General features: G+C 39.9%; 2 long non-coding RNA genes across 2 annotated transcripts in view; both read left to right on the top strand.

Annotated features, from left to right (window-relative positions):
- The window catches only part of LOC147582049 (uncharacterized), an 87627-nt gene extending 71786 nt beyond the window's left edge, over nt 1-15841 (top strand). Inside the window, exons 2-3 of the long non-coding RNA XR_015250523.1 lie at nt 6012-6039; nt 15727-15841. This is a non-coding gene — a long non-coding RNA (uncharacterized LOC147582049). The remainder of the gene's footprint in view (nt 1-6011; nt 6040-15726) is intronic.
- A 4045-nt stretch (nt 15842-19886) lies between these two features.
- LOC147582050 (uncharacterized) overlaps nt 19887-23710 on the top strand; it is a 33072-nt gene continuing 29248 nt past the window's right edge. Inside the window, exon 1 of the long non-coding RNA XR_015249830.1 lies at nt 19887-20117. This is a non-coding gene — a long non-coding RNA (uncharacterized LOC147582050). The remainder of the gene's footprint in view (nt 20118-23710) is intronic.

Raw genomic sequence — 23710 nt, forward strand, 5'->3', positions numbered from 1 at the left:
ATTGTGTGACTTGAATAATTCACCTCATCTGTCTGAGCCTCGCATTTCTTATCTGTAAAATGTGGATGATAGTCACACTTACCAATAGGCTTTTGTGAAGGTTTAATGAATTGGTATCTGATAAGCCATTAAGAAAGTGATAGGCATGGAGTAAAATCTTGATAAATGCTAGCTATTATTATTAGTTTTATTATTATCATTTTAATATTCTGGGATGATGACATCTCCAAATTCAATTACCACTCATATACTGACTCATGTTAATGTCTTCAACTTTGAGATTACTACTTTTGCCCTCCAGGTTTGCTTACTTAATGTCACCTCCAGACTTAATGTGACCTCCAAGCTTAACATAGTAGAAACTGTACTAAGGACTGTACCCTGAAATTTTCTCCTTTTTCAGTGTGGCTTGTATTCATGAATAGCATAATCATCCTCCTAGTTGTACAAGGTAGAAACATAGGTGTCACCCTTAATATCTTTCTTCTTTAACTGCCATACAAATCCTTTGTCAAGTCCTATTGGTTTTACTTTCCTAAAAATGCTCATATTTTTCTATTTTCTAATCACAGCATCACTACGCTAGTATAAGGCCCCATCACACCTTGCCTAAACTATTGTACTAATTTCGTAAACGCTCCCTTTGTATCTACTCTTTCCACTTAGCCCCTTTGTTCTGCATACAGTAGTCAGAGTGATAAAAAGTCATATCTAATCAAATCACTTGCCTATTAAAAAATCTTTGGGGGCTACCTGTTATTCTTACAATTAGACTTAAATCATTACTAAGATGCCAAAGATCTCAGTATGGTCTGGTCACTCCTATGTCTCTAGGTTCAATCTGCATTGCTCTATCTTGCACCCTGGCTTACAGCCATACTGGTCCTCCTTCAATTCCTCTAATACAACACAAGCATTTTTGCTTTAAGCCCTCTGCACAGTGCACCTGCTGTTCCCTTCATCTGGAATCTTTCCCCTCCATCACCCAGGAACACCCATAAATCTTCCAGGCTTTGGCTTAAATGTGATTTCTATGGGAGGTTTCCCCTGATCTCACAATCTAGGTCCAAACCATATTCATGTTCTCAGCGTAATTTATATTTACTTCTAAAACCACTTATTGTAGTTCTAATAAAACAGTTAGTTATATACTTATTGGTTTAACTTCATTGGTATGAATTTTTGTAAAGAGAAGGTAAATTCTAGGAGGCAGGGATTATGTTTGTCTTACCAATATTACGTCTTCCGCATCTACCTGGTGTTGAGCAAAGAGATTGCTCCTAAGAAACATTGGCTGAATGAATGAATAAAACATTTGATGATATGATGTCTGAGCTGAGTTTTGAAGAACGGGTATCAGTTAGCTATACGAGTGGGGATGGAGAGGGTAGCAGGGAATGCTGGAGGGAAGGGGGCACCAGAAGGAGGAATGCAAGAGGTAGGAAGATGAGATAGTCAAGAGATGAGCTGGACATTCAGGCAGAAGCAATGAAAAACATTGCTCACTATTCTAAGACCTATGGACTTTGAAGACACATGTAAAGTACAAAAGGTATTTAAATAGTTAAGTGCCTGGATCAGATTTGGACTTTGGCATATATACTTAGCAGAAGTATGGAAATGTCCTAGAGAGAAGAACTTTTTGGAAAAGGAAGACCAGGTAGGAATCTGTTAGACTAATTGAGTTGAGAAATGATGGCACCCTGAACTAAGGCAGCAGTGTAGAGGAGAGAGGATGAATTCTGAAGATGTCAGAGAGCTGTCACTGAGAGGACTTCATCATTGACTGGATTTGGAGTGTGGGAGGGGGTGCTATGAATTCGTTATTGATTTATGGTTTGGACAACTGGCTGAATAGTGTTGGAATTTATAATTTTTTTTACATTTATTTATTTATTTTTGAGAGACAGAGAGAGACAGCCCAAGTGGGGGAGGGGTAGAGAGAGGGAGACACAGAATCCGAAGCAGGCTCCAGGCTCTGAGCTGGCAGCACAGAGCCTGACGCGGGGCTCGAACTTAACCGACGGAGCTACCCAGGTGCCCCAAAGTGTTGGAATTTATAAAGACAGAAGATAATGTATGAAAGACAAATTTAGTGGTGGTGGTAAATTAGTGATTTGCTTTTGTATTGTTGTGTTTGAGGCATTTGTGAAGTATCAGGGGAGCTGCCTAGTGGTGTATACAGGAGGCAGATGATGTCTTAGGAGTGGATGTGCTTACACAGGGAACATTGTAGAACTTCATTTCAAGAATCTTTTGGGGGTGCCTAGGTGGCTTGGTCGGTTAAGCATCTGACTTCGGCTCAGGTCATGATCTCACGGTCCGTGAGTTCAAGCCCCGCGTCGGGCTCTGTGCTGACAGCTCAGAGCCTGGAGCCTGTTTCAGATTCTGTGTCTCCCTCTCTCTGCCCCTCCCTCGTTCATGCTCTGTCTCTCTCTGTCTCAAAAATAAATAAACGTTAAAAAACAAATAAAAAAAAAGAATCTTTTGAGCCCTTGGGGCACATGCATGGCTCTGTCAGTTAAGTGTCCAACTCGATTTTGGCTCAGGTCACAATCTTACGGTTTGTAGGACCCAGCCCCACATGGGGCTCTGCTCTGACATCACGGAGCCTGCTTAGGAGTCTCTCTCTCCCTCTCTCTGTGCCCCTCCCCCACTTGTGTGTGTGCTCTCTCTTTCAAAATAAATAAAATTAAAAACAAACAAAAGTAAAAGAATCCTTTGGGCTCTCAATAAGTACTCTTAAGTCCTAGAAGTATGCACACACATGTAGATACAAAATTTTGGATATAATTTTTTGGGATTCATAGATATCCAGAAGGACATTTGTCTTTTTTCTTTTTTGAGTAAAAATAAAGAAACAGAAAAGATAAACTCAAGTAAATATAAAGGAGTGAGCAAGTAAGATAAGTCCAAGAAGAATACCACAATGGATTGACCGGAGACATAGGTGAGGATAAATAAAGAATTGTGTCAGAGAAAACAAGAGAGAGGGAATTTTTCAAAGAAATGTGCAATCAGGAGTGTTGAAGTATTTTAGAAATGTTCACTGATAAAGACTGAGAATAATGATTCCAGTGATGTAGTAAGGGCGAAAGCCCAGTTGCCTCTGAAGTTCATGGAAAGTAGGAAAGTAAAACAGTGTGTACAATATTCTTTTCTAGAAACTTAATATTATGGAAGAAGAGAGCTAAGGCAACAGCCTGACAAAGCATAGGTTCAAGGCAAGGATTTTTTTGGTTATTTTTTAGTTTAATGTTTTAATTGCTGCATCATAAATATGTATCCATATTGAGGGTAAAGAGGCATTAAAAAGTTATTTGGAGAGTATTTGGTGATTTCTTTTCTAACTCAGTAGAGAAGAATTAAAAGGTTCTGAGAGTAAAGTTCAAATATCTGACTGATAATTTGTGAAAGTCAACAACTTAGTGATACCCTATAGTGCAGAATCGGGCCAGTGGGATCCTGCAAAAGAAGCAGGCTCATTGTCATGGGAAGTGTACAAGCAAAGGCTGGTGGCAGTTTGTTAGGACTAGTGTAGAGGGATTTCCCAATTATATGGAAAATTGAACTATGTGAACACCAATGTCCCTCCTACCTCTGGGATTCTATGGTCCTTTTTTTCAGGAATTCCTAGGAAGAATCAGAAAACCTTTTTTCTTTCTTGTTTGAGAAAACTGGTGCCCTAAATACAGAAAAGCAAGTTGCACTGCAAGCAGTATTTGAATAGTTTTGGGTTGATATGCCATGGGAACTATCTGTCAGACCTAGTTACAAAAAACATGTGATACTTTAGATTTAATCAAAGGCGATATGTCAGAGCTTCTGCCTGGGGAGTTTGCTAATGATGATGTGTTATTTTTTTTCTCTTTGAAGCCATCTGACAAATTTTGGGAGCATAGAGTGATATTTGCTACTTTCACCTTAATTTTTAAAAATAAATGGTTCCTTTTATATTTGCCCTTCTCACGTATAAAACAGAAAATATTCATGATATTAATGGCAGCAAGACTCAGAATGATTCTCTATGTGCAAGAATTCAATATATGTTCACAACAAAAATTTTAAAGAATATGTTAGAAAAGTTTAAGACTATAATTTTATCACGAACCATTTTAGAATGTGAGATTGCTAATGTGACACTATCTCTAAGCATTGTTACAACACCGTTTCTTTTAATATAAAGTACCCCAAATGCCCCTATGGACACAATTTAATGAATCTGACAAAGTAGAATTAGTAAATATTCCAAAATTGGAGTTTAATAATTGAGTAACCCTAAATAGCAGACTCCATTATATCAGAAAAGAAAGAATTATTATTGTCCCACTTTTATTTTATGTATTTGTGTGAGTGGGTACATATGGGTCTTGGGAAACTGTAGTTAATGCCTGATTGTATAAAAGGAAGGACAGCAACAGAAAGAGACCCTTTTTAGCCTCCATTTTGTAATGGAGCCAGATTACCTTGTCTTACTGAATTGGAGTGCTAAAATAATGACAAGTATCAGTTAGACCTGCCCAGCCCAAGCGTCCTAAGCAATATATCCCACTCTAGACTTTGTAAGAGTAGCCAACAGACTAGTTAATAAAAACCAAGGCCACTTGATGATGCAACTTTTTTCATGTAACTACTGAGTGCTTTTGCTAATAACTACCATTCTCTGCCTGCTAACTAAATAGACGGAGTCAATATTCGGGAGTAATTAGATTAGCATTGTAGATCCTAGCCTTTCAATAAATTGGTTCTGTATCTCCCTCCTGAATTATTGTTCTTCATTCATTCATTAATGGAATCAAATATTTTAACGAATATTTATTGGACACTCTTAACGTTTGAATTTTGTCCTCCAGTTTTGTATGGTGAATTTCTAAGCCCCCGTGCCTCTGAACGTGGGAAGTAATTAAAGTTAAATGAGTTCATTGGTGTAAGCCTTAATACAAAACAACTATTGTCCTCATAAGAAGAGGTGAGGACACAGACATAATCTGAGAAAAGACACTGTGAAGACAAAGGGAGAAGGCAGCCATGTACAAGCCAAGGAAAGAGACATCAGAATGGAACCAAACCGGCTGATACCCTCATCATGACCTTCTAGCTTCCAGATCTGAGAACATAAATTTCCATATTTTAAGCTGCCTAATCTATGGTATACCTTGTTATGGCAGCCTAGCAAACTAATAAAGTGCTTCTCAAACTTTAGTGTGCACAGTGTTTATTAAAATAGAGATTCTGAAGCCCCACAATCAGAGTTTACAATCCGAGTTTGAGGGGGGCCCAAGAATTTACATTTCCAACCATCTTCCAGGTGAGGTGATGCTCCATACTTTGGGGAGCTGGGGTATACTTTGGGAAGTAGCATTGCTTTGCGAATGCCTTTCAGAAGGGCAGTAAATAATCTTCATCCTTGATTTCGTCACTAACTGTTACATTTTCAGGAATTTCGTAATCTTCTTGTTAAAAACCGCCATCCTTGAAATTGACAATGGAGGGAGTGTTTACATCACAGAAACTGGCAAATACTACAAAAGAAGGCTTTTATCCCTGGAGAGCCAGTGAGTGAGTTTATTAGATTGCTTTTCAAAAGTTATGGGAAGTAGAGAAAAACTGAAGGCATGGGCCTGTAAGGAATCCCCTAATGTGAGAGAGATAAATAGAGAGAGGACACAAAGTAGATGAAAACTTATATCAATGACTTCAAAGAACTGAAGGTCAGCAATTTCATTACTGGATTAAATAATTCTAGCAGATCACTTTCAACCAGGCAGGTTGAACAAAAAGATAATTTGAACTTCAGTCACTGGTCTGGTGCTCACTGGCTGTTTGGGTATATAATTTAAACTTTAAAGCTGACATCTTCTTTTTTATATAAGATGTGGTGGACACAATAATTTGATCTGCCTCTTCTGTTTTTGAGATTTCTGAGTGCAGTAGCCTAATGAAGTACCCAATTCCCACGCACTCTAAGATGATTTTTTTTTTTTTTTTTTTTTTTTTTTTTTTTTTTTTAGGTTCAAAATCTCTGGAGCTCATGATTGTGTAAGTACCTGGGCTGATGGGAGTATGGGCCCGTCCTAATTTCCTCTCAAGGTGGTTATGAAGGGTAAATGAGATCATGTATTAACAGAGCTTTGCAAACTCTACTGAGTTCTTCAAATGCAAGGTCAAATCAATAAGAGTTTGTGATTTGGGAGTTTTTTGAGTTTGGGTATGAAAACTTTAAGGGCAGTGATTTGTATAGTACTATATTGGTTAATGTGACTGTTCTTGACATATCTTCCTGTGCCTTCAGGAAATGGAGAAGTGAACTTTAACAATTTAGTTCGGTAGAATTCCAGAGAGATTTCTTCACACAGACTGAAAATACGCTCATGTTTGTCATTTACATTACTTTACAGTACACTAATGTATTCACTGTCTACATTAATTTCTTCACTATTCATTGTTATGACAAATATTTATTGAGCTTCTGTTATGTGCCAGCCTAGGGTTATATACTATGGACGAGCATAAGTCAGACATGTTCCTATACACAGGGTGTTTACAGATCTAGAGAACATGAAGACAAAAGGACATTTGAAAAAAAAAATTATGACTTTTATTGCAAAAAAACCTTGTATTGCCTATTAGCATTTGCTGTACTCTTCCCCCAACCTCCAAAAATCAAATATGGTTTCTAAAAGAAGATGCAATTATTTGGAGCAAGATGTTGAGATGATAGCTATTTGGGTATGTGTATGATACAGAATAATTACATATATTAGACTAATTGTAGTAATTGTGGAGGCACTACATTTAATCTTGTTTGAGTGCAAACTGGAAAGTATCTCTTTATTCAGAGACTTAACTGACTATGCCTGCCTCTTCACAGTCCAAAGTCATAGCAATGACCTGGAAAATAAAGACACCAGAACAGTCCAGCCAAAACAATCTGAATACTTGTATAATTTCATTTTGAAAAAAAAATATGTTATTAACCGTGAGTAGCTTACTTATTTGTAAGATTACTAGAATTTAACATTTACATGGCACAGAAGAAAATTTAACATACGATTGAAATACTGTAAATCAAAAACACAAAACTAGAGCCCAAGACTGTATCAGTCATGTTTTTATTTTCTGTATCTTATGAGACCTTGATGTCTTGGGGACCTCACTGACCAAATTAATGTAGATAATGAATACATTAGCTAGACCAGGAAAAGGATGCCCCTCTCAGGCCTAGCTAACTCCTAGAGATAGGAAATGACTTGTCTATGAGCACACCCTTGATATGCAAACCAACCAATTCCAGAACCCACACTCTGAACAAGCTTCTCTACCTCCTATACTCCAGGAGGCAATATTCCCATGCCCTTTTCATCCCAAGGCCCAGTACCTGACCATTAGGGACAACCCCTAGAGCTCAGAACCCATAGAAAATATTCAAACGACGCAATCCTAAACTATTTACTCTGCCTCACCCACTCCTTCCCACAAAACCACAATAAAGGCTTTTGCCCATGTTTTTGCCTCACTCCTTCCACTTCCTGAGTGACCCTGGTGCTTCCCCAAGCAGCCCTGCATGGCGTGGTGTGTCCCTTTCTGTTAGAAATTGTGAAAAACACTTTTCAATGGCAGTTGTCTCCTGATCTGTTGGCTTCACTATATCTGGATAAAAACAAAATCCTGTGTAAAACAAAGTCACAGGAACTTGGGAGTATTTTCAGGAAGAAATCAGAAGTTAGGGTGAGTTAGAAACGCCTTTGGTTAGGTGGAGGACATAATTGAATATGGAGTGAACAATCTAATAGGAACAGTCTGATGGCAAAATAGAGGTGACAGAGAGGAACGCTCCATGTAGATGATAAATAATTGTCAAACTGAAAAGCAGGTCTATTCAGGCATCCATCTAGGGCCCATATCTGATAGCTGTAAAAATTTTCAACCTGCATATTGCTCAGTCCCATCCCAAGAAAGGGACGTATTTTGATCAGCCTTTCTTAATCCAAGTGAATTAACTGATAATACAGATCTATCTAGGAAATATTTGATAACAGACAGCCAGTATGCAGAATGCACAACTGCTTTTGGGTGTTCAGCTATTAGGATAGCAGGTCAGTCCCCTGTACATCTACATGCACCTGCCATATGATGTGTTCAGTATTTTTTTAATTAAGTTTTTAATTTTAATTCCAGTATAGTTAACATACAGAGGTATGTTAGTGTCAGGTGTACAATATAGTGTTTCAGCAATTCTGTACATTACCCAATGCTCATCATGATAAGTGTACTCTTTAATCCCCATCACCTATTTCACCCATCTCCCCACCCACCTCCCCCTTGGCAACTATCAGTTTGTTCTCTATAGTTAAGAGTGTTTCTTGGTTGCCTCTCTGTCTCTTTTTTTCTTTGCTTGTTTGTTTCATTTCTCAAATTCCACACAGTAGCAAAAGTGTATGGTATTTGTTTTTCTCTAGCTCCACCTGTGGTGTTGCAAATGGCAAGATTTCATTCTTTCTATGGCTGAATAATATTCCACTATATATATATCTTCTTTATCCATTCATCAACCAGTAGGCACCTGGGCTGCTTCCATAATTTGGCTGTTGTAAATAATGCTGGAATAAACATAGGGGTGCATGTATCCCTTTGAATTAGTGTTTTTGTATTTTTGGGATAAATACCCAGTACTGTCATTACTGGATCACAGGGTAGTTCTATTTTTAACTTTTTCAGGAAACCTCCATACTGTTTTCCACAGTGGCCACACCAGTTTGCATTCCCACCAATAGTGCAAGAGGGTTCCTTTCTCTCCACATCTGCACCAACACTTATTAATTGCGTTTTTGGTTTCAGCCATTCTGACAGGTGCGAGGTGATATCTCATTGAAATTTTGATTTGCATTTCCCTGCTGATGAGTGATGTTGAGCATCTTTTCATGTGTTTGCTGCCAGTGTGCCCAGTATTGTTTAGCAGCGTCACCAGTGATAACTGTTTTATACTTAAAACTGTGCTAAGAAGTAAATTACCCCTTCTCCCACAAATGAGGAAACTGAGGTACAGAGAGATGAAATATACACAAGTGTAGGTATGTTGCAGAAACTTGTTATAAACTGAAGCATTCTGAGTCCAGTTCCCCTTAACCCCTAGACTTTACTGCCTCTGCCTTCCTTACACCTCACGTTTCAAATGCCAGTGTGTCTTGTGAAAACTTTTCTTTGCTCCTTCTTTTGTATTTTATAGGATGAGGCATTCTTCTATCGTCATCTACCACAGTTAAACATGGTTTAGGGGCACCTGGAGGGCTCAGTTGGTTAAGAGTCTGACTCTTGATTTTGGCTCAGGTCATGATCTCACAGTTCATGAGATCGAGCCAGAAGTCGGCTCTGCACGACAGCATAGAGCCTGCTTGGGATTCTCTGTCTCCCTCTCTCTCTGCCCTTCCCTGCTCATGCCCCCTTTCTCTTTCCAACACAAATAAACATTTAAAAAACCCACATGATTTAAACAGGTTTAGTTTGTCTTATGTGACAGACATTCTAGGGGAAGGCCTCACAGGGTTACTCAAGGATTTGCTATATTTCTACTCTACATCCTTGGATGTAGGATTTTGTCCTCATGCTTGTTGCCTCACAGTTGCACGGTGACTGCTGCACTTTCTGGTATCTTCTGTTCTTGAGAAGAAAAGGGATGAACAAAGGGGAAAGGAGCTAAGTTGTATTTTTAGAGAGATTTTTGACTTCTTATTCAGGAAGCAATAACCTCTTCATGGACTTCTGCCTTAATCTCATTGGCAGAACTATATTGTGTGCAGGGGAGTCCAGGAAATCAAACCTTTTTAGTTGGTCACATTACTATTGCAATGAAAATCAAGAGTCTCTTATTAAAAAAGAAAAGAGGTATTTTAAATAGGGAGGTCTACACATGGAGTTCAACCCAGTGTATTCTAATTATTTATACAAGTTTGTCTTTCCTGGTAGATTGGGTCTTTTCCTACCTGTCCATCCTTCCTCCTGACACACTGCGACCAGAACTCTGCCTGGCATATTGCAGAAACAGCAAACATTTAATGAATGAACCACAGTGATTCTTGCCTTTGGCTTTAAGACCGTAGGCATTTATTGTTGTTTTTATCTCAAGCTGGGTTTTGAAATTCTCAGCTCAAATTTACCTGGAAATCACTTTATACAATACTTGATGTCCTTTTGGAGACTGAAAAAATGCACAGTGCCTGAAAAAATTATATGATCACTGAATTAGGAACTTTCAGAAGCACAACTCAGACATTGTTCCAAAACGAATACATTCTGCATTGTTCTTTTAGACAGGGCCACAAAGAGAACAAATGGCCCACAGGGTGAAACAGCTGGGGAATCACAGAAAGAAGGATAGTGGACCATTCAGCTGCTGCTTCAGTTGACATTTTGGCGATTCATGAGATAGACTATGGCTGCTAGGGTAAATGATGGGAATGATCTGTGCTTCCTTGGGAATTTAGGTTTGTGTAGACTTCACGTAAAAGAGAGAAAAATTGGATCCTTTATTATTCCTGATATGTTAGGGGAAATTTTGTTTTCTTCAGCTGATATTTTCTAAAGGGTGAATCACCTAAAAGGGAAATTTTAACTATTGACAAATGCTGGTAAAATATTGGCAGAGGTGTAGCTTTTAGCTAAATAGTTCTGAAGTGGTGGAATGAAAAGGTGGAATCCAAGCCTAAGTAGTGGTATTTCCAAGTGATCTTGACATTCTTGGAGAAGAAAACTGAGCTGGGTCAAAGTGACCTCAACTTTGGAAGGCAATGCCATGGTTTGAGGGTTATCCCTGAACACTACCCCCATCATCTTCTTCTGCAGGAAGAAGCTCTGTTTTTACACACTTATATGTGTGATACAAAGTGTTTCCTGTACTACTTTTATTTAGTTTCATTTGCATTGAAATACCTCCATGACTGTATCATGAATTTTAGAAATGCTCAGGTATATATACAAGAAGATATCTTATGTATGATGAAGTTAAAAATTTATCAGAAATCTTGATCATATTTGTATTTTGAGAATTAAAAAAACCTTTTAATAAAGTGCTTTTTTTGTGATTAATCTGATCACTCTCCTCATTGGAGATTAAAGAATCAATAAACATTTTCCCTTAATAACTACTACAGACAGGTTGAGCACTGACACACTGAAGACAGGTCGAGTACTAAAGCACTGAAGCACCGAAGTACTTAAGACAGGTCAAGTACTGAGGTACTGAAGACAGGTTGCTATAATGTTATGTAGGTGTTACAGCTTCAGTCCCCTGTAGTGGGTAGTAGTTGCACATGTTAGGGGCTGAGTTGATATTCTCTGACACTCCAGATGTACCTTCCACCACTGTCCACTCTTCCCTGTATCCTGGAAGACTGACTTCTCTGGACTGCATCAACCATGCTTTCCTAGGGAGAAGGAGTGGCATCTGGAGGAGACCTGAGGGTGAGTAGAGAAGGAGAGGTTGGGGTATTTGTTTTTCTGGTTCCCTCTCTGCTTGGCCATGGTCTGGCAGTTGCTTTGTTCCTCTCTCCTATAGCCATACCTTTTGCCATATTCTGGTAGACACTTCTTTTCCCTCTTCCCTTTGTCCTTCAGGTTTTAAAGAAGAGTCTGCAACAAGGAGCTTCTAGCTTTGGAGAGCGTCACTCTCCTTTGTCATTTTCCTGAAGCACTACTCATAGTGTTGTGAGCAGCCCATCGATTCAAACCATCAATCCTCCATTTGAATTATGTCATTGGATTTTTGCTATGGCCCCAACTGATAAAAGGCACCTTATTTTATCAGCCTTGTGCTTCCATGAAGGGTCTTCAATTTTATTCCTCAAAGAAGTGGTGGATAAATATTTGGGGGCCCATGGGTATTCTATCTCCCCACAAAAGGAAGAGTGGGGAAAATATCAGTGCAGGATCGTAGTTTTGCATCTTGCCTTTGCTCTGGGATCAGCCTGCCTTCCAGCAATCTGTGTGTTCTCTCTTCTTCCTTCCGTGGAGAAGCTCCCTGGAATAGTGTTTTTATGACCTACGGATGTCTGTGACTGGGGAAAGGTCAATTTTGGGGGGCACAGTTTTGGAGCTTATATCCAAGTTGCCTTTTTTGGTCCAGCTTTACTACCAATCAGGTTGATATTTTGAGCTCAGTGTTGCCTGTGTATAGTTATCAATTTGTTCAGAATCTAGAGGGAAAGAAAAGGTAATTGATTTCACTCATTTTAAATCCTAATAATAATCAAATTTTATATAGGAAAGTAAATAAGGAAGGAGACATTGGTGGTTTATTTCTTGCCACAAAACCTTAATGACTTCTACTAATCTATTTCGTTGGCAATTAAATGGCTGTACCTATCCATGAAACCTATGTTCACAATCCAAATTTGCCACTTAAGACTTTGTCATTTTACTTTCAAGCTTTTAGTGCTGAGGTTATTAATAACAACTTTAAGATGATAAAAGAGAAGGCTTTAAGGAAAACTAATATCCTAGAAAGTTATTTAGTGTTTTCATTCCATCTGAAAAGTTGATTTTGACTAATTAAATCCATCATGTTGGGCAAGCTGAGTAACCTCTTTGGACTTGGGTTTGCTGTCTGTTAAGCAGGAGGCTTAAATTAAGGGAAGACATTTTGTTTAAATAAAATCTAATATGAAACATAAACATGGAAAAGAAATTCAACCAGTGTCATATTAGTATAAATGTATCATATATATTGAACTTTGGGACATTTATTTATACAATTAAAAAATAAACATTTTAAACCCTTGTTAGGAATGACAACTATATTCCTTAGCCTCCAATATTTTTGTTTTTTGTTAAGCAATAATCTAGAAACTTGTGATTTCTTATAGATAAACAGTTAAATGGAAGACGTTTAAGAAAACATTTTACCAATGTTTTCCTTATCATGTGTGCTTTATAAAGCTTTCCTTGAGAAATCCTTTTTATTCTAAATAAAATCCTTTTCATTATGTCCTATAGGTGGTAAAGTTATTCTCCTTTGCTTTTCTTTAAAAGTTCTAAAGTTTTGGCTTTTTAATATTTATCTTTAATTACCTTTGATTTTGTTGACTTTCGGAATCTAACCTTATTTTACTATGGAAACCACTTTGTTACCATTATTTTTGAGTATTCTTCTTTTCCAGTATCTGTAAGCCGCCACCGTTATATATCACTCATGCATCTAGCCCTATGAGTTTCTAGGCTCTCTCTTCTGTTCCATTGGTCTCTTTATCTTTTCCTACATGAGTACCACTCTGTTTAATTGCTATAGTCTTGTAATTTGTCTTGTTGCCTACTGGGAAAGTGGTTATCACACCTTGGGGGATATCAAAATCACCTGGGAATCTTGGTAAAAATACTGAGGCCTGGGTCTTGCTTCAACACACCAAGGCCTCTATGTTCTTTATAATCAAATACACACCAAATGTTCAAGAACAATTGTCCACTCACTAAAAACATGCAGACATGTTTTCTTTTTTGGGAAATGATTTAGCTATTTTTGCCCTTCTCACTTTTAATTAATTTTTAAAGTCTGTTTGCTAGTTTTATATGATTGCTGTTGGGATTTAGACGAGGAAAACATTAAATCTGAAGATCGTTTTGTAAATACTTGTCTGAAATTGCTCTTTCTTCTTCCTCACATGATCCACGTAAATAGGTTTCTGACCCGCCACTTCACTAGAAAAGACATAAATTTATAGCTCTTGTTGACCACCAGGGTCTACATTTCTCATTGTAGTATACACGTATTTGAGGAACAGTAGAAAACCAAAAATAAATTGCATGGAGAGGAAGATGCTCTGTGTACCTCACATCAATGTATTGGTTGTGAGGACAGTGCTGCTAAAGAAGCTGGGGAGAGATTAAGAGAATTTCATCCCTCAAATTCATCTTTTCCTCAAATGCTAACAAACACTAAAACTTGGGCAGCTCAGGAAATATATCACAATTCACTTTCATTTACCCATAAGAGTCCAGAGTGAATAACGTGCTTAAGCTGCAACAGGGCAAATTTTCTCACTTTTTGCTTCCAGAAAAAAGTCCATAGGAGCATTGATTGACTTGACAGTTCCCTTACTCCTCAAGAACTAAAAAAAAAAAAAAAAAAAAAAAAAAAAATGGTGCTTAAAACTAGGATGATGAGAAACAACATCATCCTTACTTGGATGTCTTGCTGTACAGGGAGTGGGAGAGCACATCGCCTCGATAGGAAGACATGTTTTCTTGAGCTACACGCTCAATTCCATGAAATCTCATGAGGAATGGCAAGGTGGTCACCATTTGCCTTCAGTTACTCCATCTGCATGGAGTCCGGGAATCTTGCTAGCTCTGACCTCTTTCTGAGAACAGAGGGAACTGCTGTAAGAGACAAAAGAAAATGAATGCAGAGAACACCTATATTTCTTTATTTTTTCTTCTGTTCTTTCTCTCTGTCTCTGTGTGTCTCTCTCTCTCCTTTTACATTTGGCATTTATTTCAACTAAGAAGTTGAAAAACAATAATTTAGTAGTTTAATCTGTTTAAAGTCCAGCTCTGTCATTTATGAATTGTAGAATGGAGAGTTGTTAAATCATGTACTTGATTAAAAAAGGGGATGACAATAATTTCTTTGGGAGGTGCTAAATTCGTAAATACATGTGAAGAGTCTTAGCACTGGGTGGTGTTTTTTAAAGTGTACTTCAAGATCATTAAGTATGAAATCAATATAGTGTACAGTGACTGGCTTAAAAACATTCAAGTAGAATAGAAAATATCAGAGTGTGTCACATTAATGAAGGTATGTATTGGATAGTGACATTTTCTTGCTTCAGTTTCATGCATACACACACACACACACACACACACACACACACACACACACCAAGTTACCATGAAAACTGCATTTCTTACTACAAGTTGAGGTAAAACAAGTTTGAAAAGCACTAGTATAGGGCAAAGCAGTCAATACATATTAACATCTTTCTTTTCCTTTTTTTATTAAATTTTCTTAATGTTTATTTATTTTTGAGAAAGAGACAGACAGAGCATGAGCAGAGGAGGGGCAGAGAAAGAGGGAGACACAGAATCTGAAGCAGGCTCCAGGCTCTGAGCTGTCAGCACAGAGCCTGACATGGGGCTTGAACTCACTGACCATAAGATCATGACCTGAGCTGAAGTTGGCTGCTCAACTGACTGAACCACCCAGGTGCTCCTTTCTTTTCCTTTTTTATTTTACTTTTTTGCCAGCCTTGTTTACTGGGATTTGGTCATAATAAATAAAATTGATCTTTGGAATTGGTGAGGGTACAATAAAACCCCATTGAGACGTGGCCACTGGGTAGACTCCAAAGCACTGTCACTAGTTGTCTCAGAATGTGTGTGATGTAAATGGAACCTTTGTGGGTACAGTGTACTACATGTCACGGATCATCGGAGACATTTGCCGATAATGAAGACATTGGTGGCCTTCCAAATTTCAATGAGACCGACCCGATCAAAGTACATAGTTGTCCCAAGTTTAATATTCAAATCATCATATCAGGCTTCACGTATGTCATTTAGCCTCTTTCAAACCTAAAGTTTTCACCTGTCATATGGGGATAATATTATTTTCAGTGAGCATTGAATGAGTCAACATCTGCAAAGTATTTGGCACGCAGTAAACATTCCATAGATGTCAGCTATTGTCCCAGGTAAGGGGCCTGGAGAAACAGACTCTAGGTGAAGGTTTTTGTGCAGGAGCTGCTCTGAGGCTTGATCTCAGGAACATCACTACAAACAAATGAGGAAGGCACAGCTGGGCAGAGGAGGACGTCGAAAGTGGGGTTGCCACAGAGGCCCATGGGTTATCTGGTGCCGGGATGACCATTCAGATTGTCCTGGATTGAGGTGAGGATATCCACTTCACACAGAGGATGTGTCCCGTCTGGGATGAGTGCCTCCAGGATTCATCCAGGAGTCTTCCGATAGTAAACATATGAGAGGAACATTGGTGGAATAAACTCCAGTGCTCATTGCTGTGGCTGTCTCAAGGCCAGAGCCATACTCCTCATCTCCCTCCTCTACCACATGTCCAGAGCCCTCTCATACTTGGTCTAGGTGGCATAGCTGGTGGGCAACCCGGATCTTCATTTCTAGTCTCCATGCCCATGTCAGGCCAAGGCTGTTGTCTTTTTCCGTTAGCCATCAAAATGGTGCAGGGGAGTGCCAGGAAACACCCCTGTGGCCATCGGGGTGCTGAATCTGTTTTTCTCTGCCTCCTGTGTGTGACAGCTTTCTCCGGGTGATCACAATACCAGCTCTGCCAAAATGGTGACTCCTTTCCACTGTTCTCTTGGCATGAACACCTTGAAATAACTTGGCAGAAGCTATAGCTTAAAGTTTAATGGGACCTTTGCTCTGTGCCGTCTAGAAACCAGGACATTTAGGCTCATGCAGCACAAAGGTATGGAAATGGGAAGCATGTAAGTCCCCGGGAACCAGATCCTTCAGGTGTTCTCATGGATCCTTGAGAGCGATGGTCAGTGAGGTCATTTCTAGTTTCACCCTCTGGTTCCCACGTATGTATATTCTACCAACAAGGAATATAGCACCAGCACCCATAATGGTCACCAATATCATGTATATGAGATGTCTTGGAGTGTACATAAGGTGGCCTCTTGTCTTAGCAAGGTATCATCTCAAGCCAGTGCCCCAGCAGTGCCTTCAAATGGCCATATCACTGCTTATCGGACCCCTGCTGCTAATTATCAGTGGTATGTGCTAGGACCAGTGTGTCCCATTATTACGTGCCCACAGCATTGCCTGCTTAACTGTAAAATGGGTTCCTTGGACATATTGTATGGGATTCCATGTCAGCAAATCGAATACTTTGAGAGTCCTTGGCTAGTAATAGTGTTAGCTACGTCCACCTCACTTGAGGGGTTGCCTAAGAATGAAGCCAACACAGAGGAGAACAAAACAGAGAAAGGGAGAAACACTCCTTTAAAAAGTTTTGTTTTTTGTTTTTTGTTTTGAGAAAGAGAGAAAGTGTGAGTGGGGGAGGAGCAGAAAGAGAGAGGGAAGAGAGAGTATATCCCAAGCAGGCTCTGAACCATCAGCCTGGAGCCCCATAGGGGGCTCAAACTCACAAACTGTGAGATCACGACCTGAGCTGAAGTCAGACGCTTAACCAACTGAGCTACCCAGGCACCCTGAGAAATGGAGAAACACTTTTGATGACGCTGTTTGAGCACTTGTCTTTTTTTTTTTTTTTTTAGCACTGGGAATAAGAGCTCTCCTGAATTTCCGGCTAAATGATGTGATAAATTACCATTATTATTATCATTGTTATTTGAATTGGGCTTCTGTCACTTGTATCCAAAGGAGTTCTGAGGAAGCCACCAATGTGCCTTTCACAGATACTCACACATTCATTCTTTTACAAAATTAATATCTAAATCAGGCCTTATTCTGCCTTGAGGGTCATTTTATAACTTTAGGCTAACTCCGTGATTGGATCCAACGTTGTGATGATTTTAGAGCTGAAATCTCAGAAACAGATATTTTCAAGTTCTCGTGAGTCTCACGATAGTTCCCATGGCTAATATCCAGGACCAGGGCCTGCGAGGCAGGAGGCAGCGACGTGGAGAGCCCAAGAAACACTACCATTTATCGACTACTTACTCTGTGCCAAACACTGCTGAAACTGCCCTTGTAGTTGGCTAAGTTCATTCTCATTGCAACCTGTGAGACTGGGATTAGTTTTCTCATTTTGACATTGAGGAAACAGGATGAGAGAAGTTAGGAAGTTTACTTTAGGTCAGTCAGCGAATAAGTAGAAAAATCACAGACTCAAAACATGTTGCGCTGACTATATTGGCAGGAGGGGTCCAGGGATGTGCGAAATCAGTGCAGGCGGCAGGCATCAGAGAAGCTTCCTGGAGAACTGCGAACAAACCTCTTTTCTCCTTTTCACTATTTCACAGCCTGTAGAGAAACCGTGATCTGGTGTCCGGAAGGCATCCATCCTTCAAATTACTTGAACAACTATAGACATGTGTGGAAATTTATTTTTGATCTGTTTCTCAACCATGCTCATACAGGTACATGATTTTTATGTGAAAGGGATTCTTTCAGACTTGCTTTTAAAATATTCTCCTGACTCACATTCCTGTAATAGTCATTAAAATCATAACAACACAGCTACACCTGCCTCAGACCCTTCCAGCCTGGTCTCTCTCTGTCTCTGACTGGCGGCGAGAGGAGGGTCTTGCTTGGCTCAGAGTCTCTGCCCTCGAGCTCACGTGAGCCCTGCTGTGGACAGTCATGTCGGACCCCTTGTGTGGGTTTTGAGAGTCTGAGGTATTTTCTCCAAAGCACCTCCCTTCAAGTAGTCCCTGAAAATCACAGACAATTTCATCTTATATTTAATTCCCCACATGCCAGTTTCTAATTGTATGTGCAAGGTTATTTTTAAAAATTTTTCTGAGCCCTTGATTGAAAGTATTTAGAGAACTTTCTAGGGACCATGTAAGCTCAGGGCAAAATAAACCCATGGAGCCTTGCATTCTAAGCTCTGCATTCATATCTAGTCTAGGTCAAGAATGAGTGACAGCAACAACTTTAGTACCCCTGGGGAGAGGGACTAATTCCATTTCTGGACCTAGTCAATTTGATTTTGTCTTTTGAGACTTTCAGGAAGAAGTCTCAGAGAGCCATTAAGCTTTGCTTGGGAGGTGCCATGGCCTTGTGGAATGAGACCATGTTTTAGAGTCAGAGTCATTTCGGGTTTTGTCCTGGCTCTGACTCATGCCATGTGACCTGAGAGAGAATGGCTTCACCTCAAGAGGACTTGATTTCCTCATCTATCAAATTGGTATAATAGTATAAACCCTTCAGGGATTGCTGTGAGGAACTGTACACACACACACACACACACACACACACACACACACACCATTCACAACGTGCCAAGCACATTGTAATGTTTGCACTTTGCAAATATTACATACTTTAATACTCGTTATAACTTATGGAGGGGGAAATATTACTACTATCCCCATTTTATATATAGGAAAACAGGCTCAGGGTAGTTGAGTAACTTAGCCTATGTCACACAGCTAATAAGTGGTAGACCTGAGTTACAAGTTTAAGCAGTCTGGTTTTGGAGTCTGTGTTCTTTACTGTTAGTATGCTGCCTCAAATGGTAGCATATGCCTCAATTTTTCAATCTACTTTTGAAATGTTTAATACAATGACTATAAGTTACCAGATGTGTGTGGACATGTTGCTTCTGTAGGAAGTTATATTACTTGCAAATAGGAAATCAACTGAGCTTTCCTTATTAGGCCTTTAATGAAAATAAAATAGAGCTACCACATTAAAAATAGGTTACTTAGTATTATTTGAAAAGTTCTACATTTCTTCAGACTGCTGCCTAAATTCAATATATTTGTCTTTGAAATTGAGAATGGCTGAATACGTTGAGGAGTAAATTGAGGAAGCTCTTCTCCACTTAGTACCCTGCACTTTTACTGACATTCTGAAAGACACAGCACCTCAGTACAAAGTTTTTTTCTGAAATTCACTCGTAGAACTATCCCCCGCCCCCCGACAGACATCACAGTAATAAGTAACCATTGAGTTTCTATGATGAGTTAATAATCTCCAAAAGCAGTGATTCTAAGTGTGGGAAATCCTAGATCAGAGTTAAATATTTATTTTTAAACTTGAGGACCTGGCTGAGCCTTTAACACAGTAATGTGCTTGTGAGTCTTTCCGAGAGATAGGGCATGTTGTGGTTTTCAACGGTTGGCTATGGGATATATGGTAGCTTTGTAATGTGTCAGCTTGGCTAGGCTGAACTACATTTCCCAGAATTCCCTTCTCTCTGTGTTTCCAGTTAGGGTAGGCGCAAGTTACAAGGCGGAAATGGAGGAAATGGAGCACAGCGGTTTGTAGCTCTCACGTGGTTGCTTATCTGCTGACCCACCTTAATGATGTGGAGCCACCTTACAGCTGCCCCGGCAACTTCTCTACCTTTCCAAGAATCCTCTCTCAGCTTCTCCAACCCTGAAGCCAGGCGTTATGTTTAACTCCCACGTGCAGAGCACCAGCTTCTCCTACAGGAGGATGCCCATGCCAGTGTGGTAAGAGGCAGTGAGACCTGGGTGCTAGCTGTGCCGTTGGATTTTAGCGTACCTTTATTCCCCCCCACTTTACATTCATCTTTCCTTCTTCATTGGACTTCAAGCTCCAACAACAGACAGAAAGACAACGGCTTTACTGAGATTTCTTTAAAAGTTCCCAAATTATATAATATAAAATTTGTGTATTTATATGATATTTTTAAATTAAAAAATTTTTTTAAATGTTTATTTATTTTTGAGAGAGACAGAGACAGAATGCGAGTGGGTTAGGGGCAGAGAGAGAGGGAGACACAGAATCTGAAGCAGGCTCCAGGCTCTGAGCTGACGCGGGGCTGGAACTCACAAGCTGTGAGAGCATGACCTGAGCCGAAGTCGGTCGCTCAACGGACAGAGCCACCCAGGCGCCCCATATGGATATGTGATATTTTTAAAAGCAGAAACAAATGGAGACTAATCTTGAAAATTCCCTGAGCAGACAAAACCAGTTTATTCATACAAAGCTTAATTTAGCTTATTTTGCAAGTCTAACTCAACCAGGGTCATTTCTTGTTTATGCCTCTGGAAATCATGAGGAAAACTTGAACTATTTCCCAAGGTTGATATGAAATAACCACTGACTGATTCCCTATCATTGAAGAAAATTTACTATTATAACCGATCACTGGGAAGAAAAAAACAGTCACTACTTTCTCACTATAGTAGCTGCTCTGTAACAAGGTACCCTTGAGCCTCACTCCATGTTTTGGTTTGAATGCTCCCAGTTTGCAAAGTGCCTTTTTGGTGTGTGCACAATAAACTGTTACTAATTGCACTTTACTTTAGCCATCTCTTAATTTTTGACAATATATATGTGATATTATATATGCTATATATCATAGATACTTTGTCTATGATACATAACATATAATATATATCATTTTTTGGTTTTGCTTCTGATTGGGGCCCTAATAGACACATAACCCTTGAGTCCTGGCACAGTTAATTACATCTTCATATACGGTATTCTGCAAAACACTAATTAGGAATTTTTTTTTTTTTAACGTTTATTTATTTTTGAGACAGAGAGAGACAGAGCATGAACAGGGGAGGGTCAGAGAGAGGGAGACACAGAATTTGAAACAGGCTCCAGGCTCTGAGCTGTCAGCACAGAGCCCGATGCGGGGCTCAAACTCACGGACCACGAGATCGTGACCTGAGCCGAAGTCGGCCGCTTAACCGACTGAGCCACCCAGGCGCCCCCACTAATTAGGAAATTCTAATGTAGTTGGGTAATTTTTTGGATGTGATTTTCCCAATAGTTGAGTAAAAACATGTATAGAGCAAGTTATCACATAGCATCTAATTTGCCACTTCACTGAAGGCTGTGGTAAGAAATAACAAGATTCTGTTGTAGGTTGAATTATGTTCCCCCAAAGTTATAGTCTAGTCTGAACTCCTGGTACCTGTGAATGTGACCTTGGATATAGGGCTTTGCACGTGTAATTAAGATGCAAATTAAGCTGAGGTCATAATCGATTAGGATTGACCCTAAATCCAATCACTAGTGTAGGGAGACACAGGTCAACACAGAGAGGGAAGCACATGTAACAGGGAGGCTGAGATGGGAGTTATGTTGCCGCTACCATGAAACCCTAGAAATTGCCAGCAACGATAAAAAGCTCAAAGAGGCAAGGAAGCATTCTTCCTGGAGCCTCTAGAGCGTGGCCCTGCTGGCACCTTGGTTTCAGATTTCTACCCTCTGGAATGGTGAGATAGTAGATTTCATAGCAGTTCTTACTGTTGTTTTAAGCCACCCAGTTTGTGGTAATTTGTTAGAGCAGCCCTAGGAAACTAACACAGGTTCCAAATGAACTTTCCGGATGCCCGTCCTGGTGGCCATAGGTCAGAACTCCCACTTTTCATAAAATCTGTTGCAGGAAATCACTAAAGGGGACTGTGGTGGCCCTTCAGACAGTCTCAGTAATCGTGTTCCTGTTCATCGTGTCTTGAGTTCAACCCAGGAGGGACCATGTTGGATTGTTTCATACCACTCTCAGGCCACAAGCATCCATGTCTCTCATACAAGATCTCTGGGTTGTAGAAGTCCAGGGTTCTCATGGTGGGCAGAAGCTAGGGCAGCATCTCCAGTGCCCTGACCAGTTATCTCCAGAGGGATGCTCCCTGGGCAGGAGGTAGACTCCGGGCAATTAGTCTTCCTTGGATGGGAGGAAGCATGACAACTTAGAACTAAGTCTGTCTTGACGTAACTCCCAGGTGCTCTCAAAGGAAGGTCTTTCCTCACCCTCCCGGTCTAAACCTTAGTCCTACTGACCTTGAGATTATTCTGTGTCTTCCTCTCTGATCTGAGAGCTACTCCTTCTTTTCCCCTTCTTTCTCAGTCAGGGTCATCTAGCTAATACCTGCTAGCATAAAAACTCACTCTGTAGATGTGTGCCTGAGTTCTGACTCAAGCTGATTTTGTTTTTGCTTCAGTTTCTATAGTGGGTTACAAGTTCAAGGCAGAGGTGGGGGTGGAGGGATGGTGGAGGAAGTGAAAAGAGGCCTTTGGAGAGAACTATAATTAAGATTCAGAAGTATTATCCCATTATATGGATCAAGTTCCTTCCTTCCTTCCTTCCTTCCTTCCTTCCTTCCTTCCTTCCTTCCTTCCTTCCTTCCTTCCTTCTTCCCTTCCTTCCTTCTTCCCTTCCTTCCTTCCTTCCTTCCTTCTTCCCTTCCTTCCTTCTTCCCTTCCTTCCTTCCTTCCTTCCTTCCTTCCTTCCTTCCTTCCTTCCTTCCTTCTTTCCTTCCTTCCTTCCTTCCTTCCTTCCTTCCTTCCTTCCTTCCACCTCCCTCTCTCTATCCCTTCCTTCCTTACTATACCTATCATCCACATATTGATGACATAATGTGAGTTACTTAGCTAACCACTAGATCATAATGATGTTCCATGATTCCTGGTTTCTGGAGGCTCCCAATCTATCAGGGGTGCTGATACACAGAACTCACAATGTGTCAATTACTTACTACAAGGGCCTCTACTTCCAGGGGCTCAGTGATGGTGGGGAGCAGAGGATGCCAAACAGAAGAAATAGCATGGGCAAAACCCCTAAGGTAGAAGAGCATGTCTTCACCAAAGTAGATTTAGGGAACTGTGTGTAGTTGAGACATCTTATAGGAATCTTGAGAGATGAGACTAGAAAGGAGGGTGAGATCCTTGAAAGGACTTGAATGGCATACCAAGGAATTTGCAACTTAGTATCTTTACCAATAGGGTGGCGTAGGAATTTCCAAAGTTCCTGAACAAGGAAATAAATGATCATTACACTCTAGAGATGCCTTTCTACAGACCCTGTATGTAACATGTACTCCAGCCGGACTGTAATGCCACACAGTCGGGGAACATGAGGCTAGTACAGTGCTTGCTGCAGACACAGTGTTGTGTATCTCCCCAGTTGTGTGTTGAGTGAATGAATGAGGCTTAGAGAAGTAATCATCTGTGGCCAAAGCCTGACGTTTGAATCATGATTCTGGGAGATTTACAAAGGATAATAGAAGACAAATCAGAGGAACTGTCAGCTTTGTTGTTGCCATCATCTTTCTCACGTTTACTT

Source organism: Puma concolor, chromosome B1, assembly GCF_028749965.1.
Source record: "Puma concolor isolate L17-30 chromosome B1, mPumCon1.1.hap2, whole genome shotgun sequence".
Lineage (NCBI taxonomy): Eukaryota > Metazoa > Chordata > Mammalia > Carnivora > Felidae > Puma > Puma concolor.